Source organism: Saccopteryx leptura, chromosome 5, assembly GCF_036850995.1.
Source record: "Saccopteryx leptura isolate mSacLep1 chromosome 5, mSacLep1_pri_phased_curated, whole genome shotgun sequence".
NCBI lineage: Eukaryota > Metazoa > Chordata > Mammalia > Chiroptera > Emballonuridae > Saccopteryx > Saccopteryx leptura.
This window is the reverse complement of record NC_089507.1, coordinates 211257594-211274785: the sequence shown is the minus strand read 5'-3', so window position 1 is coordinate 211274785 and position 17192 is coordinate 211257594.

Genomic DNA, 17192 nt, shown 5'->3' with positions numbered 1-17192 from the left:
AAGTTGGCATCTCAAAGCAGAGAGAGAAAGGCAGACAAGTCAACACCGGGTGTTGGGACCACTGGGGCGGGGGAAGAGGGTGGATTTATCACAGGCAGGTCTCCTGGCTACCTCTTGAAACTCCACTTTCAAAATGCATAAACCCACAAACCCTGGGCCGGGTAGCTCAGTTGGTTAGAGTGTTGTCCTGATACGCCAAGGTTGCAGGTTTGATCCCCAGTCAGGGCACATAAAAGAATCAACCAAGGGCCTGACCTATGGTGGCGCAGTGGGATAGAGCGTCAACCTGGAACACTGAGGTCACCGGTTCGAAACCTTGAACTTGCCTGGTCAAGGCACATATGGGAGTTTATGCTTCCTGTTCCTCCCCCCTTCTCTCTCTCTCTCTCTCTCTCTCTCTTACTCCTCTCTCTCTAAAAATCAATTAAAAAAAAAAAAGAATCAACCAAGGAATGCATAAATGGGTGGGCCAACAAATCGATCTTTCTCTCTCTCTTTCTAAAAAGCAATTAAAAATAAATAAATAAAAGGACAAGTACTATCTATCAGACAACAAAGCCAAGCAGGCAATAAGATGAAAATATAACCCGATTTATACCACAGAATCCTTAAGACTCAGAAATTAGTGGCATTGTTAGAAGGGGGCATGAAAGCGAGGTTGGGGGGGTGCTATAGGAAGGAAGGTAAGTAGAAGAGGATTTAAAAAGAAGCTTAAAAATTAAAAACAGTAGACTCCTAGCTCTCCCCCCGCCCCCATCTTACCCCCATGTCCCCAAGGTTGCAGCCCAGATCCTGGCAGATCAGAAGTTTATTTTTAGGAGAGGACAGAAGAAGGTCCCTGGACAGGTAGACACTAGACACATGAGACAAGAGAAGATACCAACAGCGGAAGGGATTTTAGGAAAGTTCATGTACTGTTGAGGATGTCCAGACCCGCACGCCTGGTCCTCCACTCAGCTCTGGAAACACTGCCAGAGGCACGGAGCTCCTAATACTAAATGGAGACACCACCCCCATCTCAGGCTTTCATTTCCACTTGACTCTCAAAACTCCAGCACAATGGGAAAAACAGACGCCTATCAGGGCATATTATCAAGAAATGCCAGTTCACTGAAGAGAGGAGATTCTAGAAAGTCCTAGACAAGAAAAATTAGGTCATACGGCCTGACCTGTGGTGGCACAGTGGATAAAGCGTCGACCTGGAAATGCTGAGGTCACCGGTTTGAAACCCTGGGCTTGCCTGGTCAAGGCACATATGGGAGTTGATGCTTCCAGCTCCTCCCCCCTTCTCTCTCTCTGTCTCTCTCTCCTCTCTCTCCCTCTCTGTCTCTCTCCTCTCTAAAAATGAATAAATAAAATAAAATAAAATAAAAGAAAAAGAAAAATTAGGTCATATGCAAAGTATCCGTATTCAGAACAACTTGAGACTTTCTGTAAGGCCAGGGGCTGGAGCCACCATCGTGGCCATTCACACGCAGGTTCTCATTAAATTTGGGCAGACGGTAAAGAAACGGCAGAGTCGGACAATGGTGGGCCATTCTGTTTGTTGGTGTCTCACCAAGACAGGCAAACCACAAGAAAAGCCAAGGGAAATCTGCTTTTCCCTTGGAGGACCAGGGATCAGGGAGGAGAGAAAAAAGGAGTCCTCCTGCACCTGTCTGTGGTGGGGGCAGAATTTCTCCTCCAGTGAACATTAGCAAGACAACAGCCCCTCCCAAGCAGGAAGGCAACCTGCAACCTCACAGAACACTATATCTGGCGTTGCCCAGCCCCCAATGCAAACATATACATCATACTTACAAACTTATTTGACCAACACTTCCCAACCACAATACTGAAAGCTGAGAGATAACAGAACACTTTCAAAATATGATGAAATTCTTTTCTTTTTTCTTTTTTTTTTTTTACAGAGACAGAGAGAGAGTCAGAGAGAGGGATAGACAGGGACAGACAGACAGGAACAGACAGATGAAAAGCATCAATCATTAGTTTTTTGTTGGGCATTGCGACACCGTAGTTGTTTATTGATTGCTTCCTCATATGTGCCTTGACCGCGGGCCTTCAGCAGACGGAGTAACCCCTTGCTCAAGCCAGCGACCTTGGGTTCAAGCTGGTGAGCTTTTTGCTCAAACCAGATGAGCTCATGCTCAAGCTGGCAACCTCGGGGTCTCAAACCTGGGTCCTCTGCATCCCAGTCCGACGCTCTATCCACTGTGCCACCGCCTGATCAGGCCAAAATCTGATTAAATTCTCCATATGCACCCAGAAGAACTGAAAACAGACTAGAACACCCATGTAGATAGCAGCACTGTAACCAAAGGGTAGGAACTCCAGTGTCTATTAACGAATGAATAGATTTAAAAATTGTGACACACACACACACACACACACACACACACACAATATTATTCAGCCTTAAAAAGAAAGAACACTCTGCCTGGCCCGTGGTGGCGCAGTGGCTAGAGCACTGATACGGAGTGCTGAAGTCTCTGGTTCGAATCCCCAGCTTGCCGGGTCAAGGTACATATGAGAAAAAACCAATGAAAACTAAAAGTGAAGCAACTACAAGTTGATGCTTCTCTCTCTCTAAAAATTAATACATAAAATCTTTTTAAAAATTACAATAAATAAAATCTGAAAAAAAAGGTTTTTTTTAAAAAAAGAAGGAATACTCTGACACGGTACAATATAGGTGAACCGGAAGACATTATATAAAGTGAAATAAGCCAGACACAAAAGGGCAGATACTGTATGGTTCCTCTTACACGAGGCACCTAGACCAGTCAAATTTATAGATACGAGAAGTAAAATGCTGGTTTGCAGGGGCTGGGGACGGGGCAATGGGAGTTACTGCCTAATAGGGACAGAGCTTCAGTTTGAGAAGATAAAAAGAAAAAGTTGGCCTGACCTGTGGTGGCGCAGTGGGATAAAGCGTTGACCTGGAACACTGAGGTCGCCGGTTCGAAACCTTGGGCTTGCCTGGTCAAGGCACATATGGGAGTTGATGCTTCCAGCTCCTCCCCCTTCTCTCTATCTCTGTCTCTCTCTCTCACTCCTCTCTCTCTAAAAAAAAAATCAATAAAGAAAATATTAATAAATAAATAAATAAATAAATAAATAAAAAGAAAAAGTTCTGGAGATGAATGGTGGTGATGGTTGCCCAGCAATGTGAACGGATTAACACCACTGAGCTGTATACCTAAAAATGGCTACAATGTTATATTTTATGTTGAGTGTGTTTTTCCACAATAAAAAAAATCTGAGAAATGTATTTCCCCACTGAATTTTTTTCATACTTTCACAAGAGTGCAACTGAGAATTTATTCTACAACTGGACTCCTGTGAAATCACATATATAGGAGGTGACTACAGCTTTCGTTGTGATAACAATGCTAGAATCAACCCAAGTGATAATCCAGGGGTCGCAGTTACAATGCAAGGAAATTAGAAGCAATTGCTGAAAAGAACGAGGAAGCTCTTCCTGTCTGAAGAAAGGTCTTTAAGATCTACTGATAAGGGGGAAAGGCAAGGTGAAAACCAGTGCTTCCGTGTTTACAGTGTTTATGATGGCAAGAACTGCGGGTCAGACCAGCTTCTGACTCTAAATGCTGCACACCTTGTTAAACTTCTGGTGCAGATGCTCCAGGACACCTTCCCCTGGTGATGCGACCCCAGTTCCTGCAACTTCGGGTGGCCTCAGCTTTTCCTGTACCATGAGTTGTCAATATCTGAATCACCCGTGTAAGGGATGGCAAAGCACATCAACAGAAAACCCAAACTCAGTGTATTCAAACTCAACCTTTAACCAGATCTCAAAAAATGGGGTTGATTTCAGCGTCAAAATCAGGATCGTGTCAAGGGCAAGAAGTTTCATCGTCCAAAGGGCCAGAGGGGACAGATTACAACCGGATCTTCTGAATGGGTAAGGCTTAAGCTTTGCCAACATATTCATCCTCAAGATATCGCCTCCTTGTAAAACAGTCCATGAAAAATAGAGTAAGAACTGAATGCTTTGTAAAATGGTGCCACACACTCATGAAGACAGAAAGGTAAGAAATGGTACGTCATTCAGATTCTTACACTGTGAGCTGAACTAAACTCCAGATGTAGTAAAGGGTTAAAAGTTAAAAATTAAGCTATTAAGCCCTGGCTGGATGGCTCACTTGGCTGGAGCATTGTCCTGCAATGCAGAGGTGTCTGGTTCCGGGCCACATACACAAACAGATTGATGCTTCTGTCTCCCCCTACCCCCCTTTCTCTCTCTGGATTCAATAAAAATAAAAGCATAAAAATATAGGAGAAAAAAAGACAAAAAAAAAAATATGGCAACAGAGAATGTTAAAAAAAAAGCCATTAAGAAACAAAGTGAAAAAGAAAGGGTGGGGCCTGACCAGGCGGTGGCGCAGTGGATAGAGCCTCGGACTGGGATGCGGAGGACCCAGGTTCGAGACCCCGAGGTCGCCAGCTTGAGCATGGGCTCATCTGGTTTGAGCAAAAAGCTCACCAGCTTGGACTCAAGGTCACTGGCTCAAGCAAGGGGTTACTCAGTCTGCTGAAGGCCCATGGTCAAGGCACATATGAGAAAGCAATCAATGAACAACTAAGGTCTTGCAACGAAAAACTGATGATTGATGCTTCTCATCTCTCTCCATTCCTATCTGTCTGTCCCTGTCTATCCCTCTATCTGACTCTCTGTCTCTGAAAAAAAAAAAAAAAAAAAAAAAAAAAAGGGTGGGGGGAGTACAGATGAATAGCCAATGATTACGGGTATCCTTTCTGAGCCTAAAAGCAGTGGACGTCACAAAGATTGACATTGGGCCAAGAGAAAAGTTTAAACATTAAAAAAGTAATAATAACAGCTTATTAAAATGTAAGGCAAACAGTAATCTTGGGGATAGGGGGGACCCATCTGCAACAAATCTGACAAACTAGGTTAAGTAGCCTTAAGACGAAAGAACCCTTGAGAGTCAATGGGAGAGGGGCGGGGGGTGGGGGGCGTTGGGAGCGAGTCGTGCTAGAACCCACCACCCTGCCAGGGAGATTATTTCAAGCTGAAAACAATTAAACCCCAACAAACTCAGGCAGAGTCTGGTAGTTCCCCCTTCCTGCCTAAAGACATGCACAGCGCAAAGGACCTCCGCAGATTCAGCGCGGCGCGCATAGGAATGGAGCGTGGCAGACAGGGAGGAGCCAAGCAGAAATCTGCGCGGCAGACTCCCCTCCGCGGCGGCATTGTTTCTGGGTGACTGCAGGAATTCGCCGACCAGGTGTCTGCTGCTTCTTATCTGCCTATGAATGGCCCGCCTCCTCACCTCAGCCCGGGAGGACATATATACCTCATTTGGCTTTCCCGTCTCTGGGGCTTTCTAGCTTCTGTCACTTCGCTGGGGTCCCTTATTAAAACTGGATTTTCTCCTGCTACTCTGCTATTTGTTATTATTGAATTCTTCGACCAGCCAGACGAAAGAGAGGGGGAGGGGAAAGCTTCCCTGGCCGGACATCAGAAGAAAAATCTCACGATGACCTCAAACGCGGCAATCGCTGTGGACAGAATTCACAGGCGACAAATGTCCAGTCATTTTGCAAATTTAAGGTTTTCAATCTTGGTGATCATTTTAAAAATGCAGATTAAAAGAACCAAAGGCTACTTAGCCACCCAAATAAGCAAAGATAAACTCAAAATTGCTATCACTTAACGGGTTAAGGACTGAGTGATACAAACACTCGTGACTCCACCAACGCTGTGGTGGAGAGCGCTTCAGTAATACTCTTAAAAATATTCACTCTTACTCTTTGCCCCAGTAATTCCCACTTCAGAGAAGCTATTTCAGCAAAGTCGCACTAGTGCAAAGTATTTCTGTAGAAAACGTTCATTGCAGCCCTGTTAAAAATTGGGGACAGATGTAAATGAGAGGGAGGAGAGAACAGACCTCCTGGCGGCCTGTATATCCGCACGTGTCTCCCTGAACGCGGAGAAAGGTGAGGCAGCCCACACACCTGTTGCTGCTGCTAGTGCTGGAGGGTGGGAATGGGGGGGGGGGGGGGCGGGCTGCTTTTTCTTTATATACCTCTGCATTGTTTCACCTGCCATAATTAACATGATATATCTGCTTTTGTAATTACGGTAAAAAGTAGTCCAGGAGGGACGAAAATTCCCACACAGAAAAAAGATGAAACTATGCCAAATGGCATTTGATCCCCATCTATCCTATCAACAGGGACCCTAATAAAAAAAACCCAATCACTTAAAATACAGTCATTGAGGACTTAGCCGATTGGTTCAGTGGATAAAGAATCGACCCCAGCCCATGGAGATCATGGGTTCAACCCCAGTCAGGGCACCTAAGAGAAGAAACCAATGAGTGCACAACTAAATGGAACAACTAAGGGAAAAGAAGTTGATGCTTCTCTCTCTCTCTCATCAATGGAAAAAAAGTCATTAAGCCTCCCTGGCCAGAAACAGCCAATTCTCTCATCAGCCGATTTCTATAGCCATGAGAGTACCCAGCTGTTTATAGGTAGGTGAGCAGACTACAAGAAACTCAGAAGGGATTTATTTTTTTATATCCCCAAATTAAAAGCACACACTCTCTATTTAATCTGAGTCTAGAAGTCATAGGGCATCAAGGAAAGAAACTGTGGCGTCCTTCCCTGCTAATCACCATCACGTCCCTGACACATGCATACCCCCAAGTTAATATGTTGTAACTCAGGCCCATCGGAAATATCCTTTCCATGCAAACTGCACAGGCAGAAAACCAGATCAATAAGCACAACAAGAAGCCAGCTTAGACGAGCAGTTGAAGAAAGCCATGCAGACATATACAGCTTTTAGGTAATATCCTGAACCATTTAAACCAGCAAAGATAGCTCAGCAAAGGTAGCTGAGGTGGGAGAGCATCCCCCGATCCTCCAGGGTTACAGGGATCGATCCCCAGTCATGGCACATACAAGAATCAACCAATGGCCTGACCTGCGGGGGCACAGTAAATGAGGCATCGACCTGGAACGCTGAGGTCGCTTGTTGGAAACCCTGGGTTTGCCCAATCAAGGCACATAAGACAAGCGATTACTATGAGTTGGTGCTTCCTGTTCCTCCCCCCACCTCTTTCTCTCTCTAAAGAAAAAAAAAATCAATAAATAAAATCTTAAAAAAAAAAGTCAACCGGCCCTTGCCAGTTGGCTCAGTGGTAGAGCGTCGGCCTGGCATGCAGAAGTCCCGGGTTCGATTCCCAGCCAGGGCACACAGGAGAAGCGCCCATCTGCTTCTCTACCCCTCCCCCTCTCCTTCCTCTCTGTCTCTCTCTTCCCCTCCCGCAGCGAGGCTCCATTGGAGCAAAGATGGCCCAGGCGCTGGGGATGGCTCCTTGGCCTCTGCCCCAGGCGCTGGAGTGGCTCTGGTTGCAACAGAGCAACGCCTGGAGGGGCAGAGCATCGCCCCCTGGTGGGCGTGCCGGGTGGCTCCCGGTTGGGTGCGTGTGGGAGTCTGTCTGGCTGTCTCTCCCCGTTTCCAGCTTCAGAAAAATACCAAAAAAAAAAAAAAAAAAAGTCAACCAATGCAAGCACAAATAAAGTAAAACAAAGCAATGTTTCTCTCTCTCTCTCCCCCTTCCTCTCCCTCTAAAATCAATAAATTTAAAAATTTAAATAAACCAACAAAGATAAAGACAAATCTCAGTGTTGCCCAAGCTGTGGGCAAACAGTCATTTACATTTACATAGGTATTACTTTTAAAATATGTAAGCTTTAGACGGCAGTATATCAAAGAAGAGATGTTTAGGACTTACCGTGCCCAACCCTCTCACTTCTCAGCTGAACTTAATATCACATGACTGTTTTCTAACTGTCTGTCAACATATGCTTCTTAATCTTTCCACGTTGCCTAAATCCCCCATCTTTATTTATTTATTTTTTTTTTAATTTTTTTTTTTTTTCATTTTTCTGAAGCTGGAAACGGGGGAGAGACAGTCAGACAGACTCCCGCATGCGCCCGACCGGGATCCACCCGGCACGCCCACCATAGGGCGACGCTCTGCCCACCAGGGGGCGATGCTCTGCCCATCCTGGGCGTCGCCATATTGCGACCAGAGCCACTCTAGCGCCTGGGGCAGAGGCCAAGGAGCCATCCCCAGCGCCCGGGCCATCTTTGCTCCAATGGAGCCTCGGCTGCGGGAGGGGAAGAGAGAGACAGAGAGGAAAGTGCGGCGGAGGGGTGGAGAAGCAAATGGGCGCTTCTCCTGTGTGCCCTGGCCGGGAATCGAACCCGGGTCCTCCGCACGCTAGGAATCCCCCATCTTTAAACACAACCTGACACGTAGATACTCAGCAACTAGACGCATGAGTGGATACCCAACAACTAGGAGCAAGCCAAGCAAAGTAGGATTGACCAACTGATACAACAGGCTTATAAGATGCTATCCAGCTGAAAGCCACATTAGATGCAAGTGCAGAGCCTCATGGGAGAAAGATGCAAGCTCTCCTAGACCTCAGGACAGGTCTCCATCCGTCGGGCCTTAGTTCAGTGGTCCCCAACCCCCGGGCTGCGGACCAGTACCGGTCTGTGGGCCATTTGGTACCGGTCTGCAGAGAAAGAATAAATAACTTACATTATTTCCATTTTATTTATATATTTAAGTCTGAACAATGTTTTATTTTTAAAAAATGACCAGATTCCCTCTGTTACATCTGTCTAAGACTCACTCTTGACACTTGTATCGGTCACATAATGCATTTATCCATCCCACCCTAAAGGCCGGTCCGTGAAAATATTTTCTGACATTAAACCAGTCCGTGGCCTAAAAAAGGTTGGGGACCACTGCCTTAGTTAACCTAGAGCGGCTTCCCCTGATCACCCCACCCCACCTGCAACCTCCCTCCCACCTTTCCTCAGTCATAATCTCAGGACACAGACATGACAGGAGCCTCTGCAGGCCAGCTGTGCTCCTAAAGACACCATGACCATCTCGTCAGGCAGTGTACACAGACTTACCCTATCGTAGCATCCGCTGTACGGAGGTCCCAGCATTGCCGTAAGCAGTCGCCTCCTGGTGAAGGGCATGTAGCTGTTTGCAATTTTCCACCAGAACAAAGAGTGCTGCAAAGAACAATCTTGTATAAGCATTTATCTTTGGTCTGAGGTTATTTTTCATGACAGATTCCTAGAAGGACATTTACAGGCTAAGAGGATACACTCATTTTAAATTCTGATACTTACTAGTTAAGAGATTTTACGTGGTATTTGTCAAACTCCACATATTTAATTTTCTAATTGATTTTTAGAAAGGAAAGGAGAGAGAGACACCAACTTGCTGCTCCACTCACTCATGCTCTCATTGGTTGAATCCCGTGCGTGCCCTGACTGGGGATGGAACCCACAACCTTGGCATGTCCGGACGACGCTCTAATCAACTGAGCTTCCCAGCCAGGGCCTCAACCTCCACATATGCTTTTAGCCTTTACCTGAAGAATTTGTTTACATGATTCCCGGCCAGGGCACACAGGAGAAGCGCCCATTTGCTTCTCCACCCCTCCGCCGCGCTTTCCTCTCTGTCTCTCTCTTCCCCTCTCGCAGCCAAGGCTCCATTGGAGCAAAGATGGCCCGGGCGCTGGGGATGGCTCTGTGGCCTCTGCCCCAGGCGCTAGAGTGGCTCTGGTCGCAACATGGCGACGCCCAGGATGGGCAGAGCATCGCCCCCTGGTGGGCAGAGCTTCGCCCCTGGTGGGCGTGCCGGGTGGATCCCGGTCGGGCGCATGCGGGAGTCTGTCTGACTGTCTCTCCCTGTTTCCAGCTTCAGAAAAATGAAAAAAAAAAAAGGAAAAAAAAAAAAAAAAAAGAATTTGTTTACAATGTATAATCCTAACAAACAAGTGTGAAGAGGGTGTGGGGAAAAGGGAACCTCCTGCAGTGCTGGAGGGAATGCAGACTGGTGCAGCCTCTGTGGAGAACAGTGCGGCGCTTCCCCAAAATACACTGCTCACAGAAATGACAGGAGATTTCCTTCAGAACCTTTCACCCCAAAGCAGCAGAATATACATTCTTTTCAAGTGCTCACGGTACATTCTCTAGGATAGACCACATGTTAGGGCACAAAAGCGGTCTCAACAAATTTAAGAAGATTGAAACCATATCAAGCACTTTCTCTGATCACAATGGCATGAAACTAGAAATCAACCACAACAGAAAAACTGAAAAATACTCAAACACTTGGAAACTAAATAGCATGTTATTAAATAACAAATGGGTTAACAATGAGATCAAAGAAGAAATGAAAAAATTCCTAGAAACAAAGGATAATGAGCATACAACAACTCAAAATTTATGGGACACAGCAAAAGCAGTCCTGAGAGGGAAGTTCATAGCATTACAGGCATACCTCAAAAAGCTAGAAAAAGCTCAAATAAACAACTTGATCCTGCATCTGAAAGAACTAGAAAAAGAACTGCAAGTAAAGCCCAGGGGTAGTAGAAGGAAAGAAATAATAAAGATCAGAGTGGAAATAAATGACAGAGGCTAAAAAAACAATACAGAGGATCAATGAAACCAGAAGCTGGTTCTTTGAAAAGGTAAACAAGATCGATGAACCTTTAACTACACTCACCAAGAAAAAAAGAGAGAGGACTCAAATAAATAAAATTAGAAATGAGAGTGGAGAAATAACAACTGACACAACAGAAATACAAAATATTGTAAGAAAATACTTTGAAGAACTGTATGCCAAAAACTAGAAAACCTAGATGAAATGGACAAATTCCTTGATACATACAATCTTCCAAAAATCAATCTGGAAGAATCAGAAAACCTAAACAGACTGATTACAACAAATGAGATCGAAACAGTTATCAAAAAGCTCCCTACAAAGAAGAGCCCTGGGCCCTGGCCGGTTGGCTCAGCGGTAGAGCATCGGCCTAGCGTGCGGGGGACCCGGGTTCGATTCCGGCCAGGGCACACAGGAGAAGCGCCCATTTGCTTCTCCACCCCTCCACCGCGCTTTCCTCTCTGTCTCTCTCTTCCCCTCCCGCAGCCAAGGCTCCATTGGAGCAAAGATGGCCCGGGCGCTGGGGATGGCTCTGTGGCCTCTGCCTCAGGCGCTAGAGTGGCTCTGGTCGCAACATGGCGACGCCCAGGATGGGCAGAGCATCGCCCCCTGGTGGGCAGAGCGTCGCCCCATGGTGGGCGTGCCGGGTGGATCCCGGTCGGGCGCATGCGGGAGTCTGTCTGACTGTCTCTCCCTGTTTCCAGCTTCAGAAAAATGAAAAGAAAAAAAAAAAAAAAAAGAAGAGCCCTGGGCCTGATGGCTTCACACGTAAATTCTACCAAATATTCAAAGAAGAACTAACTCCTATCCTTTTCAAGCTATTTCAAAAAATTCAAGACGAAGGAAGACTTCCAAGCTCCTTTTATGAGGTAATCATAATTCTGATTCCAAAACCAGGCAAAGACAACACAAAGAAAGAAAATTATAGGCCAATATCCCTGATGAATATACATGCTGAAATCCTCAACAAAATATTAGCAAACTGGATCCAGCAATATATGAAAAAAATCATACACCATGATCAAGTGGGATTTATTCTGGGGAGGCAAGGCTGGTACAATATTTGCAAATCAATCAATGTGATTCATTACATAAACAAAAGGAAGGAGAAAAACCACATGATAATTTCAATAGATGCAGAAAAAGCATTTGATAAAATCTGGCACCCATTCATGATCAAAACTCTCAGCAAAGTGGGAATACAGGGGACATACCTCAACATGATAAAGGCCATCTATGACAATCCCACAGCCAACATCATTCTCAATGGGCGAAAATTAAAAGCAATCTTATTAAGATCAGGAACAAGGCAGGGGTGCCCCCTTTAACCACTTTTATTCAACATAGTTTTACAAGTCTTAGCCACAGCAATCAGACAAGAAGAAGAAATAAAAGGCATCCACATTGGAAAAGAAGAAGTAAAACTATCATTATTTGCAGATCATATGATATTGTATATAGAAAACCCTAAAGTCTCAGTCAAAAAACTATTGGACCTGATAAATGAATTCAGCAAGGTGGCAGGATATAAAATTAATACTCAGAAATCAGAGGCATTTTTATACATCAACAATGAACTGTCAGAAAGAGAAATTAAGGAAACAATTCCCTTCACTATTGCAACCAAAAATAAATAAAGTACCTAGGAGTAAATTTAACCAAGGAGATTAAAGACTTGTACTCAGAAAATTATAAAACATTGATAAAAGAAGTCTAGGAAGATACAAGTGGAAGCATATACCATGCTTATGGTTAGGAAAAATAAATACTATTAAAATGTCTATATTACCCAAAGCAATTTATAAATTCAATGCAATACCAATTAAAATACCAATGACATACTTCAAAGATATATTAACACATATTCCAAAAATTTATATGGAACCAAAAGAGAACACGAATAGCCTCAGCAATCTTGAAAAGGAAGAATAAAGCGGGAGGTATCACACTTCCGGATATCAAGTTATACTACAAGGCCATTGTACGCAAAACAGCCTGGTACTGGTATAAGAAAGGCATATAGATCAATGGAACAGAACTGAGAACCCAGAAATAAATCCACAGCTCTATGGACAACTGATATTTGACAAAGGAGGTAAGAGCATACATTGGAGTAAAGACAGCCTCTTCAACAAATGGTGTTGGGAAAATTGGACAGCTACCTGCAAAATAAATGAAACTAGACCACCAACTTATACCAATCACAAAAATAAAATCAAAATGGATAAGAGACTTAAATGTAAGCCATGAATCCATAAGCATCTTAGAAGAAAACAGGCAGTAAGCTCTCTGACATCTCTCGCAGCAATATATTTGCCGATTTATCTCCACAGGCAAGTGAAATAAAAGACAGGATAAACAAATGTGACTATATCAAACTACAAAGTTTTTGCATAGCTAAAGACAGTAAGAACAGAATAAAAAGACAAACTACACAATGGGAGAACATATTCGACAATATGTGTGATAAGGAGTTAATAACCAAAATTTATAAAGAACTTGTAAAACTCAACACCAGGAAGACAAACAATCCATTCAAAAAATGGGCAAAAGAAATGAATAGACACTTCTCCAAAGAGGACATACAGATGGCCAATAGGCATATGAAAAAATGCTCAACATCACTAATCATTAGAGAAATGCAAATTAAAACCACAATGAGATATCACCTCATACCAGTCAGAATGGCGCTCATCAACAAAACAACACAGAATAAGTGCTGGCGAGGATGTGGAGAAAAGGGAACCCTCCTGCACTGCTGGTGGGAATGCAGACTGGTGCAGCCTCTGTGGAAAACAGTATGGAGATTCCTTAAGAAATTAAAAATCGAACTGCCTTTTGACCCAGCTATCCCACTTTTAGGAATATACCCCAAGAACACCATAGCACTGTTCCAAAAGGAGAAATGCACCCCCATGTTTATGGCAGCATTGTTCACAATAGTGAAGATCTGGAAACAGCCCAAGTGTCTGTCATAGGACGAGTGGATTAAAAAGCTTTGGTGGCCCTGGCCGGTTGGCTCAGTGGTAGAGCGTCGGCCTGGTGTGCGGAAGTTCCGGGTTTGATTCTCGGCCAGGGCACACAGGAGAGGCGCCCATCTGCTTCCCCACCCCTCCCCCTCTCCTTCCTCTGTGTCTCTCTCTTCCCCTCCCACAGCCAAGGCTCCATTGGAGCAAAGATGGCTGGGGCAGTGGGGATGGCTCCGTGGCCTCTGCCTCAGGCGCTAGAGTGGCTCTGGTCGCAACTGAGTGACGCCCCAGATGGGCAGAGCATCGCCCCCTGGTGGGCATGCCAGGTGGATCCCGGTCCGGTGCATGCTAGAGTCTGTCTTACTGCCTCCCCGTTTCCAGCTTCAGAAAAATACAAAAAAAAAAAAAAAAAAAAAAGCTTTGGTACATATATACTATGGTATACTACTCAACGATAAGAAATTATGACATCAGATCATTTACATTGTAACTCAGCATGTGGGCCGCAGAGCAAGATCACAGCCGTTTGGCAGGCCGCACTAGGTCTACAAAAGGCAACTGTTACGCAACACTTTTCTCACTGCAGTTGAAAACAAAAAAAAAATCAGTACAACATTGTTCGGCGGGCCGCATGCAGCCCGCGGGCTGCGAGTTTGAGACCCCTGATTTACAACATGGATGGACCTTGATAACATTATACTGAGTGAAATAAGTAAATCAGAAAAAACTAAGAACTATATGATTCCATGAAAAAAAATAAATAAAAAAATTAGAGGATATTTCAAAATGAATATGAAGCAATAAAAAAAGCATTTGATATGTCACTTGCTGCTCAATCACAATAATTGAGTTTGCATCTCACTTGCATAATTAAACAACTTTCTTTGACTTGTCATTTGCTTTTCAGATGTTCTTGTTTAATAAAAAAAATCAAATGCTTTTCTTTTTTTTTTTGACAGAGACAGAAAGAGAGTCAGAGAGAGGGACAGCAGATAGGAAGGGAGAGAGATGAGAAGCATCAATTCTTCATTGCACTTTAATTTTTATTTTTTGTACTTTTCTGAAATTGCAGCACCTTAGTTGTTCAGTGATTGCTTTCTCATATGTGTCTGATGGGGGGGGGCTATAGCAGAGCGAGTGACCCCTTGCTCAAGATAGTGACCTTGGGCTCAAGCCAATGAGCCTGTGCTCAAGCCAGATGAGCCCACACTCAAGCCAGATGAGCCCGCGCTCAAGCTGGCAACCTTGGGGTTTCTTTTTTTTTTTTTTTTTTTTTTTTTTTTTAATTCTTTATTGATTTTTAGAGGAGGGGAGAGAGAGCAAGGGGGTGGGGAGGAGCAGAAAGCATCAACTCTTTTTTTTATTTTTATTCATTTTTAGAGAGGAGAGAGAGAGACAGAGAGGGAGAGACAGAAGGGGGGAGGAGCTGGAAGCATCAACTCCCCTATGTGCCTTGACCAGGCAAGCCCAGAGTTTCGAACCGGCGACCTCAGCATTTCCAGGTCCACGCTTTTATCCACTGCGCCACAGGTCAGGCTACCTTGGGGTTTCAAACCTGGGTCCTCTGGGTCCCAGTTTGACACTCTATCCACTGTACCACCACCTGGTCAGGCCAATATGGAATGCTTAGGTTGCTGGTTCAAGACCCTGGGATTGCCCGGTCAAGGAACATAGGAGAAGCAACTGCGAATTGGTGCTTCCCATTCTTTTCTCTCCCCTGCCTTTCTCTCTCTCCTCTCTCTCAAATCAATAAATAAGATCTTTTTTTTTTTTAATTTTTAATTTTTTGTATTTTTCTGAAGTGAGAAGTAGGGAGGCAGAGAGACAAGAGAGACAGACTCCTGCATTCACCCCACCTGGATCCACCCAGAGCCCGCTAAAGGGCGATGCTCTGCCTGTCTGGGGCGTTGCTCTGTTGCAACCGGAGCCATTCTAGCGCCTGAGGCAGAGGCCATGGAGCCATTCTCAGTGCCTGGGCCAACTTTGCTCCAATGGAGCCTTGGCTGCAGAAGGGGAAGAGAGAGAGAGAGAGAGAGAGAGAGAGAGAGAGAGAGAGAGAGAAAGGCAAGGGGGAGAGGGGAGAAGCAGATGGGTGCTTCTCCTGTGTGGCCTGGCCTGGAATCGAACCCAGGACTTCCACACACTGGGCTGATGCTCTACCACTGAGCCAACCAGCCAGGGCAATAAATAATGTGCAATGCCTTGCACTAAGTACCAGGGAGAGAGTCACATCTCCAGGGTTACCAGGCTGTACCCATTCTTGCTTCCAGGTCACCTCCTTTCTGAAGGTCCCTGCCCCACACATGTGCTGTGATCCTAGTGACCTGGGCCCAGTGGTTTTACCCTTCTTACCTAAGACTCCCAAAGCCTCTCTTTTTCCTTTCAGAATGCTGTGGACCACGCACCACTTCCCCAAGAAATTATCTGGGGCCTCCTCTCTGGGCTCGTTTCCCCATCTGTGACATGGAGAGAACTGGGTAGCGGCACCGACACTTTCAGAGTTGCTGTGAGGTGAGCAGTGTGGCCGTGTAGGTTCGCGTTTGCGGGGAAATCTCGCTTTAATGGGGAGTCCAGGTGCATCTAACAACTATTTAATCAGCATTCTGATTGGCTGAGGGACTGGAGAAAATTCGATTTTTGTTTCCAGAAGTCTCCATTGGTTTTTTTGGTTTTTGTTTTTATTTTCCAGAGACAGAGAGAGAATCAGAGAGAGGGATAGATAGGGACAGACAGACAGGAACGGAGAGAGATGAGAAGCATCAATCATCAGTTTTTCGTTGTAGCACTTGAGTTGTTCAGTGATTTCTTTCTCATATGTGCCTTAACTGTGGGGCTACAGCAGACCGAATATCCCCTTGCTCAAGCCAGAGACCTTGGGTCCAAGCTGGTAAGCTTTTCGCTCAAACCAGATGAGCCCACACTCAAGCTGGCGACCTTGGGGTCTCGAACCTGGGTTCTCCGCATCCCAGTCCGATGCTCTATCCACTGCGCAACCTCTTGGTGAGGCCAGAAGTCTCCATTGTTAAAGTGAAATTAAGACCAAAAGACATTTCAAGGCTCAAGGGTCCTAGATGTCTGGGTCCAGATGAGGAACCAGACGCCCAGAAAAAGCCTGGCCCAGTTTTAGGCTGTCTCTGTGCTGGGCACGGGGCTTGGGGCACGGGGCAAGGGCTGGGGCTGGGGTTAGTGCACAAGGTCTTCCCCCCACCTGCAGGTACTGGGGTGTGTGTGTGTGTGTTGGTCAACAGATATTTTACAATAAGTGGTATGGAGAGCAAAGAGCAGGGCAGGAGTACAGGCAGCAGGCTTGGGGAAGACAGAGGGTAATGTCCTGGAGTTGGGTGTTGTGAGCAGAGTAAAAATAAACCAACCAGGAGTGCTGGGAGCGCCTATATGGGTGGTCTGCCTCCTTCAAGGGCCTATCTCAGTGGTTAACGGCCATGGCTCCCGCTCCGCTGTCCTATCCACCTGGGCTGAATGACACCGGTTGACGATGTGACAAGCAAGAGCGTTTCTGAAGCTCACGGGTAAACTGAGCTATAACAGCCTCTAACCCATAAACCAAATTAGACGGGACATTGCACCAAAGTGTCTCGCTAAGCGTCCCTGTTACAAACACTCCTTCCGAGTTGGCGGAGTGTATCTGTGGCCGCCACTTGTGTTCTAGGCCCTGGGGCTACGTGCTTTG